General features: G+C 37.1%; 1 long non-coding RNA gene across 7 annotated transcripts in view; it reads left to right on the plus strand.

Annotated features, from left to right (window-relative positions):
- Positions 1-21,455, plus strand: part of LOC136106772 (uncharacterized) — a 37,737-nt gene extending 16,282 nt beyond the window's left edge. For 3 of the 7 annotated variants that reach the window (XR_011737024.1, XR_011737026.1, XR_011737023.1), the window contains 4 exons: positions 3,971-4,065; positions 4,169-4,289; positions 12,264-12,400; positions 13,738-21,455. This is a non-coding gene — a long non-coding RNA (uncharacterized lncRNA). The remainder of the gene's footprint in view (positions 1-3,970; positions 4,066-4,168; positions 4,290-12,263; positions 12,401-13,737) is intronic. The other 4 variants (XR_011737025.1, XR_011737027.1, XR_011737028.1 and 1 more) reach the window with 4 other exon arrangements.
- The last annotated feature ends 2,794 nt before the right edge of the window (positions 21,456-24,249 follow it).

The following is a 24,249-nucleotide window of genomic DNA, read 5'->3' on the forward strand; positions in this document are numbered from 1 at the left end:
GACAAGGATCAGCAGCAACTCCAGGCATTCAGGCAGATCTGACTTTGATTAATTAGAGAGCTACTTTTCCATTTCCACATGTACTGCCTGATGGAAAGGTAGAGTGGACCAGGATACACAAACTTGGAGTTGACTCTGCTAGATATCAGCAGGTTTTGACATCCTCTGCAGAGCTTGCAGGATGGCTGCTTGGGAAGAGCAAATTGCTGGATCACACTTTTAATTTATTCATTCTCCTAATGCAGAGAAATTATCTGAACTGAAATGGATTTGATTTTCATCTCTGAATAACCCAGTTACTGTAAATGTTTATGTTACGTGAATATGCAACTACAGTATTGCATAATGAAGATTCAGTTATTTGACTATTCTCTTTCTTATGTTGGTTTGTTAAGGAAGTACTTGATTTACACTGCATGAGACATCAAATGTCTTTCATCTCCATGTAATATCAGAGTATAGATAATGCTAAGCCAATTCTTAAAATGTTTTATAAATGCAATTTAAAAAAAAACCAAACCAAAAAAAACAACTAAAACCCCCTCAAACTCTAAAATCCTAAAATCAGCTGATTATCTTGACAGGAAATTTATTTTTAAAGATATCTTTTAGAAAATGTTCAAATACAGATCCAGATGTTTACTTTTTATTATTTTCGCAAATGAATTTATAAAGAAAAATATTTAAAATACTAATTTGTAAAAAAAATCCATTGTTCTAACAAACGGGCACATATTTAATAAAGTTAGGAAGGTTTAAAGTTTATTTCAAATGGCACTGATTACATTGGCTGGCCATGCAGCTCTTTGCTATTAACGAGCATTCAAAGGATCAGTTCAGAAGACTCACAAGTCTCACTTTGAACCTGAACTTCCTTCTTAAAACTTTCTTCTTGCAGCACTTAAGAGTTTTACACCAGCCGAGACCGCTGCCTCATTCTGCGTGGGGCTGGCGGCCAGCTGGGAGGTCCGCAGCACAAGCAGCTCTCTGTGATGTTAATTGACAGCGATCGTTATCAGGCCCACACAGGATCAGGCATTTAGAGAATAACACTTTGTGGATTACAGGTTTATTCACCACTTCACTGAAATGCTGTGTGGTTTATTAATATTCTATGTACTGGATTTTTTAGTATTATAAACAGGTATTGATATATTGACCTGCATAGCTTGTTATTACAGAAGGAAAATGTTGTCATACAGGAAATTTGCTTCCTGAGGATTTTGTTTTCACAACTTACTTTCACTGCAGCTTGCTGTTGGCTCAATCCAAATTGGCCTCTGTGGCTATCAGCCACATTTTTGAGGCTGTTCTTAGTTCTGAAGGAAAATTTCTGTCTTGGTAACATCTATGTAATTATTATCCAGGTGTGATGTGACTACCAGCCCCTACTGCTAAATTCATGGAAATAGTACAAAACCTCACAGGTCTGCTCACCAAGTCCCACTGCCACACTCTTACTATAGGCCCTTAGCCACAGATCAGCTGGGAAAAAACAATGTCCTGAGGTGGAACAAACACAATTTTCATTCTTGTTTATATTCAAAGATGTATAGCTGGTGGTCCAGATAAGTATCATACTACTTGCCCCACGTAACCTGAAAGCAAATATGGAAATGAGCACTCTTCCAAAGACACTTGCTCAATAGCTTAGTGTAAGGTAGAGGTGACAGTTGCGATTCCAGCTCCTGGTGGAAGATAACATCATTGATGAGCTTATACTGGAAAAGATCAGTATGAGGATCTGCAGAGGTCTCCTATCTGTAACACAACATCCACAGATTGTTTCGAGACAGAAAACTGGGGCATTTGAGAGGCAGAAGGTGGCCATTCTCAAAATGGGTGTTTTCATTGGTAGATACCTCTTGTCACAGCTTAGTGTCATTATCAATCTATGTCATGTTTCAAGGTTTAAATGCCACAAGACTACTCTTTCTGATGGCTTGAACCCAAGTCCAAAGTCAGAGGTGATATGTAAGACAACGATTATGTTTATTAGTCATGCATATCAATATAAATTCTTTTGTAGACTGATTTAAACTGTCCTGAACATTCACCACATGCTTACCAATACATAACTAGCTAGAAGAAAGTGTCTGTTCAAGAGTTGTCCTCTTTTCACTGACATCTGAAGCCCCCCATGTTTTGCTTTTCTTCCTACATTGAAGTGTTCTGGTTCCATGATGCTGTTACACTAATATAATCTCCCTTAAACAGTCAGTGATTAGGAGTGATGGAGGGAGGGGAGAGGAAAATTAGTGATAAATATAAATTCATAGGAAGTGGTGCATCATACGTACATCAAGATGACTACAGAAAGGTATATATTATATTCATTTCAATTCCTTGCCTTGTTTGGACTCACATCTGAACCCAGACTATAGTGGATTCTAACATCAAATACACAGATGAATGTCATTTTATATGTTTCTTTTTTTTTAGCTTTTGTATAAGCAGTGAGGATTCAAACTGTCATAAATAACCAGCTGTGTTCCAGTCCAAATGTATCCTGGTGGACAGTGTTGTTCGTGAGAAATGCCTTAGAAATTATTCTTCCCACTGAAGTATCACAAGTAGAACTAAACCATAGTTCATCAATATCCCACATGGGTGTGTTTTAGATTACAGTCCAAAAAACTCATGAAGAATCAACTGGAAGTTCATAGTGAAAAGAACGTGGTATTTACCAGAAAGTTTATACTTATGTTTTTCCTGTTTGTTTCCAAGTGTCTCTGATGGATGCATGAAATGTAAAGTTGCCTGTAAATGTATTCAAGTGTGTGCTTGTTATGATTCGCAGGTGAGGATTCAACATAAATATGAGAGATTATTTGCCTAGACCTACTCCTAATGCGCTTGACCAATGTGCTGGGAGAGATCTCTGTTGAACTGACATGAGGACACAGCAGCAGACATTGAAACTGGAATTCTTGTTGCACTAAGCTATGACAATGGGCTCTGTGAGACAGTGCAGTACAGTCCTATACCTGAAAAACAGAGGAACCTTATGCAGATATCAGTAGTTTTCTTTCGTATTTCAATATTTTATGTCCTGTCAACAGGGAAGTTAACTAGTTTGTCCTGAATGAGGGAAAAGCTACAGAAAACCAGAAGACCCTCTACATAGGCTTCTATAGGCGTAAGCATAATTTACAGAACTTCATTCTTAATATTTAAGTGAGGGAAATAAGTGCTAATAAATGGTCAAAATAAAGAGGTTAGAAGTTTGATTTAGCACAGTCAGGGATGACGGTTATTCATCAGAAATATCTATTTATTTTTTTTTTTTCAATTTATTTTTCTTCACTTTTCATTGACATAGTTGCCTAAGAGACTGTTTTGATATTGATAGTTCAGGGAGGAGCAAATGCATGTGGTAAGGACTTGCATGAGTTTCTGCTATTTGAATTTGCTAGAGATTTTATTAAATCACACTATAGCTCAGGACAAGCTGATCACATTTCACAGCTTATTTCCCCATACTCCCTAAATGCTGATTTACCAAGAAGGAAATGCATGTACACATACTCTGGAGCATGTGTTAAAGCTGTGCTAAACATTTTCCATGTAACTTCCAGCTGGCAACATTTTGCCAGAAAGCCTAGTACTTAGAAATGATAAATAAATAAAACAAACAGAAACTTGTGTTGTAATAAGGAGACAATGGAACAGCTGCAGAGTATGGAGTAAATTCAGCTTGACTTGATGTGGACACAGTGGCTGGATTTTACCCAAGATATACTAGCAACATCCAGATTCCTAAGGGGAAGACAGTGAAGAAGGAAGAAGGGATCTCATTGGGAGGTCTCTTAGCACATTTGGAAAAAAAAACACAGAAATGATGAAAAATAATATTTAAGCAGCAAACCCAACATATACTGTCCTTCTGCAGTATGTTGAAAAAACATGAACTTGTCTCACAAAGAAATGATAATGAACAGAGCTTTGTTTTGTTTTATTTTGTTTGGAGGGAGAATAGGAAGAAGGTGGAATGGGGGTGGAGCTTGAGAAGGCAAACTGTGTGACATCAACAGCCACCAAGTGAAGGAAAGAGAAATAGTGAAGGTGAGGAAAACAAGAATAGTGTGTATCAAGTGTGCTTGTAAAGGGTGCTACTCACTAAAAAAAAGAGAAAACCTCTCCCAACTTCTTTAATTATATTTTTTAGGGCAAAAGTAACACACAGCACACATGCTTGTGTCATGAAAATATTTTCAGTTCAAGCAAAATTTGAGATCAGTTCCTCAGCACCAGTAATGGTAACTACAAATGCAGCAGCAAAAGTTACGGTGGGTGGAACATTTATGTCTGTTTTTCTTTACCTCGTGTGGGTGGGCCATCTTCTACTTTTAGTAGTGTACACCGATTGATCTTTCCTGAACATGTCATAGTAATAGCCCACTGAGACTTGTATTATGGGTGTCTTCTTGCTATTCAATGCCAAATTCTGGTCTTGTTTCTCATGCAAGGTAGATCCATATATTAAGGATGAACACTCTGATATATATCTATGCTTTAGGCACCCACATTTAGAAACAATGACCTTACAACTGTGTAAAGACCAGTGGCAGTGGCGAAAATGGAAACCAGGGATCAAACTTCTAAACAATATATATCAAATGGGTAAATCAGATTCCTGTATGTTGATTTCCTGTTACTCAACCGGTAGGCAGAACTTTTTGAGTTGGAAACTGTAGTAGTTTAAGAGAAAGTAAAATGGGGTCACATTAATCTGTACTCTTTTACGTTTTCACTCAAATGCATGAAGGAGTCTAAGCAAGAGTTTCTGACATAACCATCACTCTGACTTTGTCTTGACTGGGTTGTCATGATCAAATGACTTCACTTGCCTGGTATGTGCTCCTCAGCTTTTTACATTCTTGATAGCCTAGCTTATGCACGTACGCATGCTGACTTCCTCCAGGACACCACAACCCATCCTGGTAATTGCACTGCTAAAGCTAACTGCTGTGTTAAAGGTCAGCAGAAGGGCCTTAGCGGTGAAGTGGCACTTGCCTATCAAAATGCAAAATACTAGGGTGAAAGAAGTAAAACTCAACTATTATACATTACAAAACTTGAGACATTCAAAGTCGAGTATATCATTCTCATGTTCCTATGCCCAGAGAAGAATGTCACAGCATGACTCCATCCTTGTGACAGAGACTGAAAGAAGAATGAAAAATAATGCAAAGCTATCTCCTTCTTGTTAAAATCTACTGTTAAAATCTATCGTAATATTGTGTTATTCCTCTGTTATAGCACTGAAATAAAGACATTTTAATCCCAGGGTACAACTGAGAGAAGCCCTGATCTAATAATTGCAAAACCCTCCAATCCAATGTTTTAGAACTCAGAGTACTTATGACTTATGAATATTCATACAGACCACTAAAAGAATTACACTCTGTCTGCAGTTACAGGCAGGAAACAAACATGGTAAATTCTAAAGAGACAGAAGTATTTTACTGAGCAGTTGTGAAATATTAAGGGCATCCACAACAAAATTCTTGTAGGTAAATTTTTCAGGAGAGGTGTATGGAACAGTGATAACACTGTCATGGAACACCTCTTTTAGAGATAAACAAAATACAGAATTTAATCTCAATTCTTCAAGGTAACCTGATAATCTGTTTTCCTCTCACATGCAGGAGTATCCATGATGGTCAGGTAAGATGATAAATGCGAAAGGCTTATACAATCTTTGTAAAAGAAACTAGGATGCTAAGCTAAACATATGTCTTATCTTAATGGAAGACAAATTTTTATCTGAATAAGGAATTTACCTCATGAAAACCTGCCCTAGGGTTTACAGTTAAGGATGGTTAAAAATGCATAATATTTTACATATGTTTGTGTCCCTTCCTTTATGATTAAGTAAACGGCAGAATTCCTTGATGGTAAAGTAATACATGTTCAAGAAGATTGTTTTCTGGTTCTTCTGACAAGTCAGCACTTGTATATGAAAGGGCCCAATCTCACCCTAACAAGAAACGGACTTGTTCCAATGACAGATGCACTAAGCCAAGCAGATACTTAGTAAATTGATTGCTTTGGAGGACTGACCTTGATCTGAAGTGGGAGACTTCTTGTGTTCACAGCATTCCCTGAAGAAATGAAAGTGGCCTTTTATGAGTTCTTTCCTTAATAAACATCTTGAGGTTAAACACTGTTGAGACCTGAAGAACCAGATGTTGATGGTAGCGCAGCTGAGCTATTTGCATGCTGCTGGTGAAAGAAAGGGAGCTCTCCTCCTTCTCCTTCTCCTTCTCCTTCTCCTTCTCCTTCTCCTTCTCCTTCTCCTTCTCCTTCTCCTTCTCCTTCTCCTTCTCCTTCTCCTTCTCCTTCTCCTTCTCCTTCTCCTTCTCCTTCTCCTTCTCCTTCTCCTTCTCCTTCTCCTTCTCCTTCTCCTTCTCCTTCTCCTTCTCCTCCTTCTCCTTCTCCTTCCCCTTCCCCTTCTCCTTCTCCTTCTCCTTCTCCTTCTCCTCCTCCTCCTCCTCCTCCTTCTCCTCCTCCTTCTTCTCCTCCTTCGTTCTCCCTCTCTTCCCTCACCTCCCTATTTTTCCTTCTTTCCTTTCTACACCTGGCAGGACAATTGTCCCTCCCTTGTAGCAGCTCTCTAGCCACATTGGGCTTTCCCCACCCCCTGCCGCTTCTCATTAACATATCAGAAAAACACTCCGCTGATCTAATGGTTCTGCATCTGCCATTCTAAAGAATTAAAGTTGCTTATAGTGAAGTCTGTCAGGCTTCTGAGCCAGTAGAATTTTGTAAAGATCAGAGCTTTGCAGTTACTGGTAAGAGGCAGGAGTTTTGTTTTCTGGCAATGCACAGATGTTCCCTCACCCTTCTGCATCTCATGGAACCATATTTGAAGATTGGATGGATTCGAAGACTGATGGAGTTTTTTCCAGGCATAAAGAATCGAATTCTGCAACAAAAACATTTATTAATGTGCTGGTTGTATGTGATGGGAGAAGGCAGACCAAATTGTCAGAACAATAGTTTATTTTCAAAAATGTTTATGAAAAACTATTTCTAAAGTGAAAGTGATGGAAAATATTTAATGATATCAAATAAAATTTACCACTTAAAACTATCCTTTCACCAAAATGAAAAAAAAAAAAAAAAAAGGTGAAAAAAAGTGTTTAACGTGATTCCAAGCTTTCCTTTTTGTTTCAGATGTTTTCATATCTATAGAATGTTGGAACGATAAAGGACTCAGCACTCCGATTCAATGTGAATCACGCCAAAGCCATTTATTACAGAAGCATGTCTCCTTATATACGCAACTATTCTCTAATCACGAATCCACGCTCCAAGCATGGATTCGCTAAATGAGTATCATGGGCAGTCCACACGCTGGAGCCCCACCGATGATAGGTCCGATGACTCACGCCATGCTGAGGCCCTGTTAATGAAGAAACGCCCCTCTTTCTCACAGCAGATTCTGTTCTCAGCTTCTCAAAGTGGCCTTGAGATTCCTTTGGGCCTGACTAATTCAACAACATATCTCCTTCTAACGAAACCCCTTCACAATAGAAAGCTGTAGATTCTCAGTGCTTCAGCTCTGATCTGTGCTTAAGGGACTCTGGAGCCTCTACACATGCCTCTCATCTGTGTACCCTTCCCTGCAGTCTGTGAGGTACAGGGACTGGAGCACTCCAAGGCTCTTTGATTGATAGTGTTCCACTTTGTATGCATAATGCCTTATTCTTTCATTGACTACATCAAATCAGATTCCTGACCACTACCATGATGTCTTTTGCCGAGTTCCATTCACTCTATACAACATCTCTGAGGGGTAGCTAGACCATCAGCATGTGTAGATGTTTGCCTGCTTAGCTAGTCTACAGTCTGGACTGTTGAGTTTTCTAGACTTCTGCAGATGGAGGATGCAGCTCATCCTCCTCCCAGATAAATGTCTGAATCTTTAGAACAAAACTTAAAATACTCTACAGAGATAAAAATAACTGCAAAAGAAGAAATGCCATAAGCTTGATGCTCGACCAAGACAGTCCAGGTGTCTTGGAAGAAAGTTTTCTTGGGAGTTTTGTGGGTGAGCTGAAGTGTGAGAAGAAATATTTCTGTCTCTCTCACTTGGAGCGATAGTTTCCATTTCTGAAATTATGTATGTAGACCTTCACCTTTGCTTTCAGTCCCTGCTACTTATTATACTTGATGGTTTATTGAATTTCATTATGTTTTCCATCTTCTGCCTGGGTCTCATTTCCACAGAAAAGTTTTAATTTAAGGAATTTTATTGCCATCTTCACCTGAAGATCTGTCATTGAAAGAGGAATGACTGCTTATTTGCCCTGTTCTTTCCTAAAAGTATCCATGCTAAGATTGCTTTCATGTTAGTGCCTGCCAGATCCTGTCTCCAGGACTTCACTTTTTAGGAGCCTACAAATGCTTTAGTCTATGCCAGACAAATGTCTTCATGCACCAGGTGCTGACGATCATAACCTGTTTTCAGTTAAATTCATGAAAACTCATTAAAATCAATAGAAATGCACAAATAGAAGTGACTAAGTAGTACTTAGCTCAGAAATACTGGGTTCTCATCTGTAGGCTTAATAATCTATTAATAGAAACATCCTGTGTTCTAAACCATGCCAACGATTACTGTAACATGTTGTGATTGTGCTGCGCTTTCAGCAAAGGTGGGTCTTGTGTTTCAAAATGACATTTGCTTTACCATTCTGCCTAAATTGTGGATAATGTTTTAATAAATGGTATTTTTTAAAAGAAATATATTATTTGATAAAATTATTACCCAAACTGAATTCCATCAAATTGTCACAGTTGTTATATGCTTAAAAAGCTTCTGCTCCTCTATTATTAAGTGGTAAAAGATTATAATTGGATAAAAATGGATACTAAAACGACTGATTTTAAAAAGTATGTTTCAATAAAATTCAGCATAAAAATTCAAAGCAAAATGTAAAAAAAGATTTTCTTTATTATTTTAAATCTACATATTTTAAAACATTTCAGCGAACAAATGAATGTTGTAATAGAAGGCACATCACACGTACTACATAATCCTCAGTTTCCAGCACTCTCTCATTCACTTATATGATTCATGAGTCATACTTATATACTATATGCTTCTTTACTACAATAGATAGAGTGTTTACACCGTTAACATTAATGTAAGTGCAAAGGAGGTTGAGGTAGGGGAAACTAAGACTTAGTACTTTGCAAACCTTTTTAGCCATGGGCTTTAGTTTTGGGGACATATATAGATCCATTCGTGGATGAGCTTTTTTTTTTGCAGTCGTAACTGTATATATGTGGTTTTCTTACGTGACTAGTAAATATATTGTGGCTGATTTTTTTTGGACACAAATAAAACCAAAATTATAATTTTTTTTTTTTTTCTTTTTAAACTCATAGTAACGAGAATGAAAACTGCAGGAAGCTACTTTTTTCTTGTTTAGTTTAGAATTAAATCAAACAGTAAGCAACTAGGGATCAGGCATTCAAAACAGAATGGATTGAAAACTGGAGAATAAAAAGCTTTGAAGGAGTTTAAAATTGAAGGAACTGAACTGCTACCGAAAGAATATTTCACTTACTTATTATATCAGCGATATCAATTCAATAGGAAACAGAAATGAACTAAATAAGTAAACTACATAAAATCAACAAACAAACAAAAAAAACAGCCTAGGAATGACCCAGAGAATATAAAAAATTAGTAATGGTTTCTCGAACACTTGCTAAACTAAAAAAAAAAAAAAAAAAGCTATAGAATATTTAGTTTTGTTCCTGGTATGGCAAAATTGCTTCTACGAAATAAAAAAATAATAAAAAAAAAAGGTGGGATTGGTGTGAATATGGGATGCCAGTTCTTGTGCCAGATGTCATTCACTGCATCCAGGACAGAATTAGTGCCTCAGACAATCTTTTTGTACTTTGACTTGACATTTCTCATTTGTCCGAGAGGTGATGTGAGAGCTTCAGTATGTTACAGTGGGAGCTTGAATGGGAAGGATCCTACTGCAAAACAAGGTACCAGGAGTAACTGCTCAGGAGAGTGAGTTATTGTGGCTGCTGCATCACCACTATAATACTAGCTCCAGTGCTATCAGCACAGAAACTTGTCATACTTCTTTGTTCACCTGGCAGGTGAGCTGGCCACACCAGACTCCATTCAACAGTGACATGTAACTCAAAGTACATATTCTTGTGCTTTAACAGGAGCCAAGTAAGAGGTAAATTTCAAGTTACATTTCAGACTAAAACTGCAGTAGGGTTCTAACAGCAAAGGCTTGAAGGCATTGAGCCTACAGATAATAATAATTAAAAAAAAAAAAAAGAATACCATTGCAATGCATTCTAAAAGGAGTTCATCTTCAGCTGTGTGAAGTACAGTAGATTTTATTTTTGTAACAGAATAAGCAATCTGAGGTCTTGATCCTATCTCAGAACATGACAGTAGATCAGGTACCATCATTCGAAACTAAGCTTATGCTCAGGAGTGCAAGTGTCAGATGAAGAAACATACTAAAGTTTGCAGCCCAGCCTCTAGGAACCTGAAAAAAGCACTAGAAGGTAAGTGTGTGGGTGTAACATTTCATTGACCACAGTGTGCAGCCCAGTATGTTCTGTGGATGAAACTGGTGGGCAGGTTGTCATTTCCATCAGAACGCATTAACCATCTAATTCTGGTGACATCACAGGACGCTGAGTTAAAATGCATGAAAGTACCATTGCTCTTTCATTAGGGAAATTATCTGTTGCCTTCCAAGAGAAATATCAGATTGATTGTGAGGGGACAGGGTGGGTGGGGGAGTGGTCAGCCGAGCATGTTATCATAGTCTAAGATAAAATACTATTCCAGAATGGGTAACAGCATATTTGGTGCACCTGGCCTGTTATTTAAACAGTTTAAATTATTTATTTGTCTCTTCAGTCCCTAAATAAAATAATACATTTTAGATTTTCCAGACCATCTGAAATATAAAGTCCTTGCAAAAATCCCAGACAACACTTTCCCCCCGTTTTGTCTGGTATGTACTGAAATGTATTTTTTTAACAAAAATAAGTATTTAATTTACCTGAATTTTGTCTCTTCCAAAAAATGGCAAAAATTCGAAATGAAAACTTAGAATAATATCTTTTGGAAATGGTACTAAAATTATTTCCACTGTATCTGAGTTTTTGCTTTGTTTCCTCCCTAAGAACTACTTATCACATTTCTCTCAAATTCCTAATTCCTGAACTGTTTTTTTTTAAAGTAATACATCATTTTTGCCCATCTCTGCATATAATGTTATCAGTTATTAATCATAAAAATACTATTTGTACATGTAGAGTAGGTGCCCATCTCCTTTCCATTAAAAAACCAACAACAACAACAAAAAGGGGGAGGGGGGAATTCCGAATTGTTTGTACTATATCGTTCACTTATCTCCCATCTACCTGATAACAACCTTGGATTTCTGGTTCCAGTCAGATGCTCATGTTGACCAGCTATTGTTGAAATTATTATTTCTTTTTTGTTCTTTGTAAGATGATCTTGAGGTAATTTCTGCATTATTTCTACTAAATGTATTCTCTTGATTGTATTACTGGAGTTCACTGCATTCCCGTACATAATCATCATCTGCACAGAAAAACCTGTAACACCTTAGTGCAACCTAAAGGCTAAAGATAAAGTTCCGACCTTAAAAAATGTTATCTCTTTTTGGCTAAGGACAGTACTTTGCTGTAAAGGAGTTCTTGCTTATTAAGACAAACACAGGTCTGGCTTTATGGTAGTATTTATTTATGACTTCTTTATATCAAGGCTCTCTAAACTTCACCTGTAATATACTCTGTCACAGTTTTACATAAAATCGTCTACCAGAAGGGATTGACATTAGTTATGAGAGCAGAAGCAGCTCTTTAGACATATAACTACTGTGCCATTTTGATGTAATTCAGTTTAAATTTCAAACATTTCTATTTAACATAATCAAGTGGTATGAAATCTTCTTTTAAAATGGCAAGTATACAGTACTAGCTGAATTGGCACTTAGCAACGGTCCTTTTACAATATGCACAATAGCTTCCAGCAGGGAGTTTTTTAAGGACCATCCTTTGAGAGCACAAACTCACACACGTACAATCAGGAGACATCAAGGTTCTATCTCCATCTCCCCTTGAGATGTTATTTAGCTAATGCACAAATGTTACAGCTAAGCTGTTAGCCTGAAAAATAGAACAAGCAGTTGTGTGCAGGTACACATCTTTTCTTTTTTTCATTCTAGGATAACTCCATATTATAATTTCACATAAAGTAACACCTAGAAAGGTGTACATGTGATTTTTACTCAATGGTTGGATTTCCACATTTAAATGCACTGCTGCAGTCAAGTGCCCCTTCTTGAATTCAAAGCACCATCGAGTAAGTATACAGCTGCAGTCATTACTGGATATTCTCTGGTTAAAGTATTGCTGGAACGACATAGCTTTATCACAGGCTACCATCACCAGTAAATACTGCTATGAGCATAGCTATTTTATATCCAATGAAAAGAAAAGATCTGGCCCTGCAGCTAGCTTTCCTTGAGAGAGTCAAATCCTGGCAAACAAGACCCTTGTCTCAACTGCAAACCTCCCATACTTATTGGTTGTCTTCCAAAAACCATGCTGAACTATATAATAAGTTCAAATTTCATTAAGCCCAGGAGCAGAGGGAGTTTCTTGCATGCTGCTGAAATCATGGCACAATGTTCTGAACCGGATTATTGCATTATAATCTCATTCCAGTTGGGATCTTGTTTTGCTAATAGAAGGCTTTTAAATCCAAGATAGGAAAGTAAGAGGGAATCTACACTGAAGTCTGCAATGATATTAGTAAATACATTGTTTAGATGTCGTGTGCATGGAAAGAGATGATGACATCGATATTACTGTAGTAATCCTACCTTGGGTATTAGACTTCAGTACGGGCTTTATGTGGTAACACCATGGTGACAGCCCAGAGGACTGTCTCTGCCTGATAATAAATACATATTTTCTTCAACTATTCAGAAATATGACCCGTTAGTAAGAAGCCTTGATGACAAACTGATGGACAGATCATTCAACCAATTTTCTTTCAGTCAAATGTTTTTTAACACAAGCACCTCAGAGTAAAATACAGTAGAAGGAAGGAAGGAAGGAAGGAAGGAAGGAAGGAAGGAAGGAAGGAAGGAAGGAAGGAAGGAAGAAAGAAAGAAAGAAAGAAAGAAAGAAAGAAAGAAAGAAAGAAAGAAAGAAAGAAAGAAAGAAAAAATGGGCATATATTTTTAGACAGAATGAACATATGTACACTTGAAACAGTGAATTAGCAGTGTAACAGACTTTTTAAAAAGGTACTCTTTGCTAGGGCCTAGACATGAAATCCATGGAAAGCCTGAAAATCCATAAAAGCAGGGATAAATTCTGGTTTATTTTAAAATAATTTTTAAATCACAAAATAAGGTAGATATGAGTTAATGAAAATAACTTGTGAAATTATACTGGATTTTTACTGTTTACTTGGAGGAGAAAAAAAATCTAGATAAAACATTTGCTTAGATATGTTCTAATTGCAGCATTTTGATTTGTTTTTTGAAAATGACATTGCAAACTTAAATTTACTTTTTTATTTAATAAAGCAAACTTTAAAACCTCTCTAAACAAACCTGAGTATTCTATGGTTTAGTTTGAGTTTCGCTTTTTTTTTTTAACCTGGTCTCAATTTTTCCATTCCAACAGTGAATCGAAGAAACTGTGATGTGCATATCTTTGACTGTAAGTACTATTATAGGCTTCAGTTGGATTAGGATCCTCTCCTTAATCTAGTCTATTAAAAATGCCTGTGTTCTAAATCTGCATGATTTACCTGGTGAGTAACAAAGCAGAAGACTTTTTTTTTTTCTTATTTCTACTGCCAAACTATCAGAGACTCTAGGGACCGGTGATCTACAATATTTCAGGTTGACTGCTCATTCTGAATATTCAGTCACAGAAACAGCTGATGTTATGGTTAATTTTTTGTATGGCCATCTTGAGGTCCACAGCAAAACTTGCTCTTCTTGAATCCCAGACTCTGGTTTGAAGTAAAGTGCTGGATCATGAAGCCAACTCCCCAGAGTCAAACGGGTTTATAACAAGTCTTTATTTAAAAGACTGATGATGAGAGTGCACAGTGACTCACGAGAAAGTTTGATGGTGCCTCACTTACCACACCAGCGTGGAAGCTATTGTCTTGCCCCATAGATATCACCTACATAGGCACAGCTAAAAACCAAGACTGACACACTGTGGTGCAGGAGAATGCCATTTTTAAACTTCGATTAAGTGTTTTCTTTTGACCATTCTGGTTGCCTAGGTAAATTGTAACTGGTAAAGTCTGCTGGAGAATTCACTTGCCCCAAGGGTCAATATTTGATTTTCATGGTTTGTCTTTGGGGTGCTTTAAAGCACTACCTTTTTGCTTCAAAATCCAAAGTGCAGCAGTCTACAAAAATTGGTGACAAGTAGCATATTGTCTTTTTTTTTTTTTTTTTAACAGAATAGCTTTGCAATTATGACCACTTAAAAAAAAAATCTATAACTAGGTCCAAAATACTTCTTGGCTATTCTACAGCTAGAAAAGGCCTAACTAATTTTAAACTATTATAAAAATCATCTGGACAGACAGACCTCCCTGCCAAGTTTTAGGTGGATAGGATCCAGAGTGGTTGAGATATTAAAAGTGAAAACTCAGTTTTTATAGTTGAAATGCCGCACTGCAGCATCAGGATCCTGATGCTATAACTTTTAAGAGAGCTAAGTGGTGTAATACTGTACATAATTATTTCACTCCTGAGTAAAAAGGCTTATTACACACAAGCAGAGCTTTAAGTAAGTTATAAGGACTATTCCTACAGAAATGTATGCCAATCATATGACCAAACAAGATTGTGTTTTGCAATTGTATGTCATGATTTTTCGGACTTGCCACCTAGTGTGATATTGACAGATTTTGGAAGTCTATTGGTTATTGCCTCTAGAGATATTTAGTAAACTTATATTTATTTACAACAAATCCATTAAGGCAACAAAGGCTAAATAAAATTTATCTCAGCACATCTTTTTTTTTTTTTTTTTTTTGAAATATTTCTGTCTTTATCTTGGCTATATGCAGTACAGTACCTGGCACACTACCAAGACCTAAAACTCAGCTTTCTCTGATGTTGGTGTACTAGCAGCTTAAACAGCAGTTTTCCTGCCAATTTAAACTTCTACTTTTTAATGAAGAATTTAAACCAGAAAAGTTAAGCATTCCTTGGATTTGCTCTTTAGTAGGAAGTAAGTTTGAATTGGCACTGTGATTGCTAAAGCTCTTCTTTACAATCTTATTGAACCAAAACTAGAAATTCCGTTTAAATCCTTGTAGTCATCTAAGAACTTAAAACACCAAAAAAGTAATAATCAATATAAAAAAACCCTAAACAAATAAATTTTACAACTCACATATTGGAAAAGCAAGCTCCTCTTTCATTTCTTATTTATTAATTTTAAGTAAAATCATTCAGGCCTAACTCATAAGAGAAATTCCCTCTTTGAGGGTGACCTCAAATCTCTCAAAATATACAGCAACATAAAAAATACACAGAGCACTTTATTTCTATACCTGCACCATCACAGGAATATTATTTCCAGTCTCTGAAATAACGTAGCAAACTCCTGCGGTTTTCTGTGTATTTTATGTTGTGGAGCTCCAGAAGGTTTCCCTGGTTGTGATAGGTCTCCTTGAGCTGGCTCAGTTTTCCATCTCTGAAGAGAAGAGGAGGCACAAGAGACTCCATAACATCCTGGAGCAACATGTAAAGAAACTTGTTTTCCTACATCTCTTCTTGCCTATATTTTCCATGCTTTCTGTTGATGCGTTTGGGCCAAATGACCAAAACAGTCTTAGGAACTGGACTGTCAGGCACAGTTGTGACCTTGCAGATGCTGTTCCTAATTGCTGACAACTGTGTGACTAATTCTGAAGCCTTTACAAAAGCTGTAGTGTTATCTGGCCATGGATCACCTGTGGTGTGGCTTATTGCAAATGAAACAGCCATCTACTGCCCTAGCCAGTAAAAAACTTGGTCCAGCTTTTAATGGAAGAGGAGATGCCTGAGGCAGTGCTTGTCTTGAGGCACTGGGTGTTGTCATATTCCAAACAACAGCAGGTTCCCAGAAGCAGAGCTGCCTTGTCTCCAACAGGAGTTAGATGCTATGATACCTTGAGAATCTGAGCTATTACAGCTATTCAGAGTTCAATTTAAACAGACGGGTTACATACTTAACTGGTCTTGATTACATTGATCATATCATATAAAGACAGGCTTATCTTCAAAGAAACTGAACTTTTATATCTCTCACTTCTTTGTGTTACAGGTGCTTTGCACTTCAGAGAAGAAGTCATACGTGCTCAACTGTTCTCTTGCACCAGACAATGAACTGGGGATATAGTGACACTGAAATCACACCTGTAAAGTGTTTGGAGATCTTTGGGAGCAAGGCTGCAGAAAACTGAGAAATATTAGATTATGCTTACTTATCCATAATTTATGAAATGTTTTTTGACCTTCAATAGACCTGCCAGCAAAAATTTAACTGTGTTATCAGCGGTTCCACACACCTTTTTGTGGGAAGACCCAAAGTTCATAAAAAAAAAAAGAAGAGGGGGGAGAAAATCACCAGAACTACAACTGCAGCACCATCTGTACTAACCTAAACCATCATGCACATGCCCTTCATAGCTCAGTCTTCATTAGAGCCATGGGTCATAATTAAAAACTATCAGCTACTGTGATTACCAGATATTTTGAATTAAAACTATATTCAGGTTGATTTTCAGATCCTATGTTATCAGGTACTTCCGGTGTTGAAATAGCTGTTTGGGCAGGTTTTCAGAAACAAATCATTGTATGGCAATATGTACAGCTCTTCTTTTTGAGAACACAGAGAGAAGCACTCAAGCTTCACAAGGTAGAATGGAACTGACTTAGTTGAACATCCTCAAATTGGTTCTTTGAAGAAAGTATAAATAAAGGTTTATGCACCATTTCTTCTCTGAACAGTTAAGAGATCCTCCTCCTTTCAGGTTCACCGTACTATCAGAGGCACAAAGGCATGGCCTTTTTCAGGACAAAGCACAGCAATTTTATTTCTCAGGAATGGGCACTAAGCATAGTGATCACCCCTGAGAACCAGGTTGAAGGCCCCAAACTATGATGATGCCTTTGCAGAACATGACTCTACATATAGATCTCTGAGACCTACATGAATATGCAACCAGATACTATCAGATATCTGATCTGTCTTCGTTGAAAAGGAACCTTCCTGCAAATGTATGCAGAAATGTGTAGCTACTCCACAAAGAACTGCTTCTCTGCTTAAGTCCTGCCTTAAAATTTCTCTCTACTTGTGTATGAATTAAGCACGACACTGGTTATTCAATGTGGACTATGAAGTCAATGCTCAAAACCAAGACAAACAGTGCAGGAATGAGATGAAATATTTGCTGAAGCATTTTTGTCAGCCAAACCCAAGTAGTATACGTTACCGATTTACCCCACAAGGGAATAACCATTGTGTATTTGAGATCATCACAGAAAAACAAACAAAAGAAAAAGTAATAAGAATTTTTCTGCACTAGTTCATTGCTACATAATTTTCTAACCAAAATGACATCCACAATCTTCCAAAATAAGTATGTCTCCAAAATATCTTCTCTCCTGAAATCTTAATGTGCATCTAGCATTTCTCTAAACTCTGGTGCTGAAAGACAAAAGAGAACCTAGCTGTCATTTGAGGGTTCATTCTCTTCATCTGCATCCTTTCTCATAATGAGCTACATTGGCAGCTTTGGTTAACTTGACTTCTCCTTCCTTAGTCCATGGGAAATGTAAACTTGGCCAACGTTTCGCTGAGTGCGGTTTGTTCTCTCTTCCTTTTCCATGAGAGCTCAACTTTCCTGGCTGACATGTTAAATAAGCTAGCGGGGCCTGTGCTAGTCCCTCACAAATCTGCATGGGAGGGAAGAGAAGAGACAAGATAATGGTAAACCAGCCAGAAATGTTGCCATTCATGGCTATAGATCCACAGAGCAGGTGGTTTATGCGATGGATGATTCTGTGTTTCCCCATGCAGATGATTTGGTAACACATGACTAAACCCTGAGTGCAGACACATGGCTCCAGAGACATGTACTCAGTTTATGGAGTGAAGGAAAAAAGCAGAATATATATTTCAGAATATATTAGATATTTCTGAAATACTTGATGGTACATATACTGTGTGTTTAGTACATGCATTATGCCTCGAAGTATTCATGCATGGATATTTACTTTTATTATTTATAGACCAGTTACAACACCAAGCCCACCTCCAGGCACCAAGAATAAACCTATATTTCACTGCTTTTTTTATAACCAATAGTAAATCTTCTAGATGGTGTGACTACTGTGAAAGGTATCTGACCTTGAGCAAGAAGAAAACGCCATGGGAAGATTTCTGTCTCAGTAATTGTCAAGGTGTGCCTGAAAATGGTTGTTTCTTTGCAGTGAGAGACAGTTTAGATCTACCTTTGATCCCTTATTAAAATGAAATAATAGTCGTGCTTGACCCAAAAATCTCAAAGCCGAAAATACTTTATTTCACAGTGACTGAACAAGGTGTGGGGCCGGCAGTTTTTGGAAAGGCTTCATCGCAGTTCTCCAAGAAATGTACACATCAGCGTTAAACAGCCACATCCGACTAAAAGACCAACATCAGGAAGAACACCAGCACTGGATTCTGCAGCCTGCACCACACCATATGCTTGCGCTGCCCAAAAATGTTCCACATGGCTTGCTTTCCCTCATGCCAATGATACTTTAAAGAGCCAGAAGGTTCTGCCAATAAAAGCCAGTTAGCATTATCAGAGACTAACAGATGTTAAAGTTGGGAAAAATTACTATAATCATCTATGATATTTGGCACATACAAAAGAATGAATTTTCACACGGCTATCTGTATGATGTCAATGTATAATTGCAAAAACTAGAGAGACATAAACGTTTTTCAAGTAATTAGCACCTGGAATGATACCTCTCTACAGTAGTCAGAGGCTGTTCCCGAACAGTTATGTATAATAGGCCTTCCTTAGGCTCTGAAAGCAGAATGAATGTCATGTCCACGTGCCTGAATCTTCTTCCTACCAAAACAGGGTGCCCACATGACAGATATTGCTCCCAAAAGACAACCTCCTGAACCTGTGCATTGTCTGAGGGTGATGGTGGGCCACAGAGTGTGAGCAGCGTGGACAATACTGGTCTAGTACTCTGATCTATGCTGCAGCCCAGATATCTTACAAGCATAAGTGCAATGAGATGGACTATGCCACATTAGGTACACAATAAAAAGAATGTTTTTTAACAAACTTTATAGTATAGCTTTTTCATAGGATCAGTCAGCATAAATGGGAGTTTTTGACAAATTATGTCTAGGTTATATGTTACACAAAGAAAACTCAAAAAAGTTATAGCTTTGAGAATATAAGAACATAAAATTTGCTAAGCATCAGGATAAATATCCATGTAGTCCAGGACATCTCATCTGAAAATAACTAGACAGGGACTTCCAAAAATATCCATGAGCAGGGAAAGGCAGAGTGACAATGGCTTTGGAACCTTCTCCTTGTCTTGTAACTCATGATTGGGGGATTTCCTGACCAGCATGCAGTGGCTACATCACTATAGTTAATAGATCCCACAGTTCTTAATTTCACAAATCTATTAGACATTTTATGGATTTATTAGACATTTGGTCTTCACAACATCCTATGGTAACGAGTTCCCTGACGTAATTATGCACATTAAATAAAAGAGCATTTATTTTGGTCTTTTAAATCTCTACTTGATCGCTTCTTTTGGTAGGAATCATGGTCAGCAATTGTTCTGTATTCCCTTTCATCACGCCATTTATGACACAGAGTACCCTCTTCCTCTGCAATCTCCCTTTTTCTAATCTGTCCCATCTTTCTTACATGAAATTCTTCCATTCCTATGGTCATGATCTTCACTCTTGTTCTGTTTTAGCCTTTTTGGGGCAGGGCTGCACAAACAGTAAGTGAAATAATGACAGATTTCTACAGTGACATAAAAATAATTTTTTGAGGGTTGTGAAAAAGGGCAAAACACCGATTTTGGCCACTGTGGAGCAAATAAGAACTCTTTCTACAGATAGATATACTTGTACTAATTTCTCCTTCCAAAATATCAGTAAGTAAAACAATTTATTACAAAGAAAAATATACATCTGTTTAAAAAAAAAAGCCATCAAAAAGCAATATAGGATTTTACAGTGAAAGCATAGGAAAAGTAGTGATATAAAACATTAAATATTCCTAAGATCACACAGCTTCATGTTCATTTCTCACAATTTCCATAAGAGCAACACAGACTTCGAGGCCAAATCTTACATTCATATTCCATCAGCTTCAATAACATGTTTAGCAGTAAATTCATGAGAGTTGCAAGTGTTCAACCTCAGGAAAAGTTTTGGCCACTTTTAGAATTTAGCCCTGAAAACAGTAAAGCTAGTGAATGAGTCACTTTAAAGCAGGTTTTCAAGCTTCTAATGGCAACCACATGGGCTTATGTACTAGCATCAACTCATCGTTTCTGGGGATGCGTCTGCCACGGTTTATTGCTGCCTTGCCTTAAACCTTGACAATCCCACTCTTCAGCAATAGCAGCTCAACCCTGAAACTGCAATGTAAATGTAAATGTAAAACCTTTATGCTCTCATTCAGTCACAGAGAAACTTCAATAAACTGAGTTTTCCAAGAGATCAAAATACAGGTCAGCAAACGGATATATTCTTCCTAGTAATCGTAGAGGGTATTTACCTATAATAACCAGGTACAAAAAGCATGGTACAAGTAAACTGAGTCCAAACACATTTCCATGACTTCAAACTCCACCAGAGCCTAACTGTTGTGCTTATTGTGACATCACAGGAGTTTTTGGATGTATGACCTTACTAGTATATATAGTTCATGGCTATCTGTGCTTTTCTCTTCCTTTCTCTTTATCCCCAATGCTAAGATTAGCTTTTAACTATAAAATGAATTATTTTGATTTATGCCGAGAGGTTAGTTAGGGAAGTTAGATACTAAATTGTTCAGTGGAACCTTTATCCTTTGATTGTGTAGTTGGTTGAGCAAAAACATTGTGATTCATTCTACTCCAATTTAACTTCTCTTTGCAGCTGATCTTTTCTTATGCTTTGTATCCCCAGGAAAACAAAAAATGCAGTGATTCTTGATAATCGTGGTATTTCAAACTATATGTTTTAAGCTTTTGGTTTTGGCATTCTTTTTCTGAAATCCAGTGTTAAAATGATTTTACAGCCACTGCAAATTAATTTGATAATTTTTGTAATAAAGAAACATGTATTGTATTCTGACACTTCATTTAACTTGATTTTGTAACTTGAAATATAGTTGCATCTTAATATTAGGCCTGAACCTATCCCCTTTAGAATCATACCTTAACTGCCTTGCTTCTCTCTTTGAGTTCTCTTTTTAACTTGTATCATATGCTTTTGGTTTTGCTTTATACAATTCTACTGTTATGTACTGTCAAGCAAATAAGAATAAAAAAGGGCATAGATACCTTCTTACTCTGCCCTTTATATTCTCTGCACTGCCTAATTGTTATAACCAGTGCAAGTGGCATAAGCTTTTGCAAATTATCCAAAGTTCCAAATATAAGCACACTCTGAAAACCAGTCCTCATGCACAGTATACTTTAATGCTTTACATTCTTCTTTTCATAGTTAAGAGTCTGGACCAATATCTGGAGCTCTAAACATATCTTTGAACTTTTGTTGGTTTCAAAAAAAGTCCCCTGAATTTAAGGTTTAGATCAGTTTTTAAGATCTGTTTTTAAATTTAAATCAGCCCTTAAACTTTAAAATGTGTATGTGCAAGAGAGACAAAGAAAGGGAGAATGAGAAAATGCATGCAAAACGGGGTCTGGTTTGGTTGGAATTTCGTATGCTGTTGCTAGCAGAGTTTTGGTTTTTGTGTTTTGTTTTTTTTTTTTCAGGAAAGCAGTCAGCGAAATTACCCACATTATAAACTTTTCTGAACATACAGTACATTGTAGTAAATTTTAGCTTTATTCATAACCCCGGTATGGTGTTATGCAGTGCACAATAGATTTGGGCTGATTTTTTTCCTTTCCAAGTACTGTATTCTCATATAACCAATATCTGTCCAGCTATCGTGGTACCTACTGTGCAGTGGTTTGAAAAGGCAAGTTTCCATGCATGGTTCCAAATGCAGGTTAAAACAATCAAAAATTCCACTTAAACTTGAGTACTTAATTCCCTTGAATGTGGATATCTCTTAGGTTTCCCCTATATGACCATAACAGTATGGAGAGGTGAGGGCAAAGGGCACTGAGTTTCCATACATCACTTTTATTATTCTCTGTTCTTCTTGTCCCTCAGTCCCTTGCAAACAGATGCATCTTTTCCCCATCCCTGGCCTCCTTTGTCTTATGCACCTGAAGTAAAAAGTACATCCACTGTACAATTTAGGGTAGCTTCTACATCTATGTTGCTCAGGCAAAGAGTAGGAGGATGTAGATGGACAGAGAAACTACATGTCTTGGTGAGGCAATAAAGTCTTTCCTGTATTGGCATTGCATGATAAAAAGATGTGGCTACAGGAGGATTAGAGGTGGAATGAACATTTACATTTGTGTGCACTTATGTAGATTATCTGGTGAAGGAATAAATGCTGTATTGAGCACTGGATATATAGAATATAAGTGTGACTTGTATGTGTTCTTTCCAGTTTACCGTGTTGTTTTCCAGAGCACTTGTAAATTGTGTTCACAGTACTCTTCCAGAAAAACAAAACAAAACAAAACAACAAAACAAACCCCCCCTCAAAAAAAAAAAAAAGAAAAAACAAAAAACAAAAACAACAAAACAAAAATGTGGAAAGACATATTTTCACTTTTTAAAAAAATATTATTATTATTATTATTATCATTATCATTATCATTATCATTGTTATCATTATTATTATTTTAACCAAAGGAGAAACAACTGCATGTTTCTTTTGCTCAGAAGAATTGATAGTAGTAGAATAGTCAATGAGGGCATTGGCAGCAAGAGCAGTTCAGATCAGGTGTGACAGCTGGCTCAGTGCATTTCTCACAGCATGGCTTATGGGTCCCAGGAACATTCCTATACAGCTTCCCCTACTCTGAGCATTGTGAACAGTTCTGAGAACATGACTTTGTTCTGTTAAACTAGGAAATGAGTGAATGGGGTCCTGCCTGCCTTTGCTACGTGTGACTCTCTTAGTTCCTTTCTCTTTGTATGACACACCCTAGCCTCCCCCTTGAGCAGTTAGGTCCTGGATTTTTCTGTCTACCTTCATTTCCATCAGAGCCCTGGTACAGCAAGTGGTATTGCATCAATAAGCACTTTGGTGCAAAACTACTCAATCATTGGAAGGGATATGTGGTGGTGAAGATATTCTAGCTTTTACATTTTTTATCACACTACGGCTATTTTTTCTTTCTTTTCCATTCTTATTATTAACCTTTTTACAGAAAATTGGCTTACCAAGAATTTATGAATTAGCAAGTCTATTATAATGATGAATGGTAATTACCATTTAAATCCTGAGTCATTCATCAGCTTGTTCACCATATGTCAGGTGATACAAGAGTGCATGAATACTTGTCTGGTGAGTATTTCTCAACTGATTGTTATATTTGCCTGAACTTTGGACCCATATGCCAAATACGAGGTGAAAAAAACTAAAATGATAGAAAAAAAAAATTACAGGTAATATAAGGAGAACAGGAGTGACAGCACAATAAGAGGCAATGCTGGTAGTGATACATACTAACATTAGTATCAGACAATTATTAGTTTTTTTAAAAATTTAGGAAGAACAAACATGGTTTTGAGCTTTTCTGAAGACACACAGAAAACCTTGTTATGACAAATGAAATTTTTATATAAGACTCCTGGGTAAGGAATTATTTTTACAAAGAAAAAGTAATGTTTGGGAAAGAGTTTTCCAATCAGCCCACATAGCCAGATCTAGCCTGAAGACACTTGGGAATTTCTGCTCTCATCAGATGTTTCTTTAGGAGTGTGAAGGGAGGTAGTGGCTCCTGCCAGGATCCCAGAGAATGGGTGTCTATATGGCTCAACCACTTTTTCATTTGA

Source organism: Patagioenas fasciata, chromosome 1 (assembly GCF_037038585.1).
Source record: "Patagioenas fasciata isolate bPatFas1 chromosome 1, bPatFas1.hap1, whole genome shotgun sequence".
NCBI lineage: Eukaryota > Metazoa > Chordata > Aves > Columbiformes > Columbidae > Patagioenas > Patagioenas fasciata.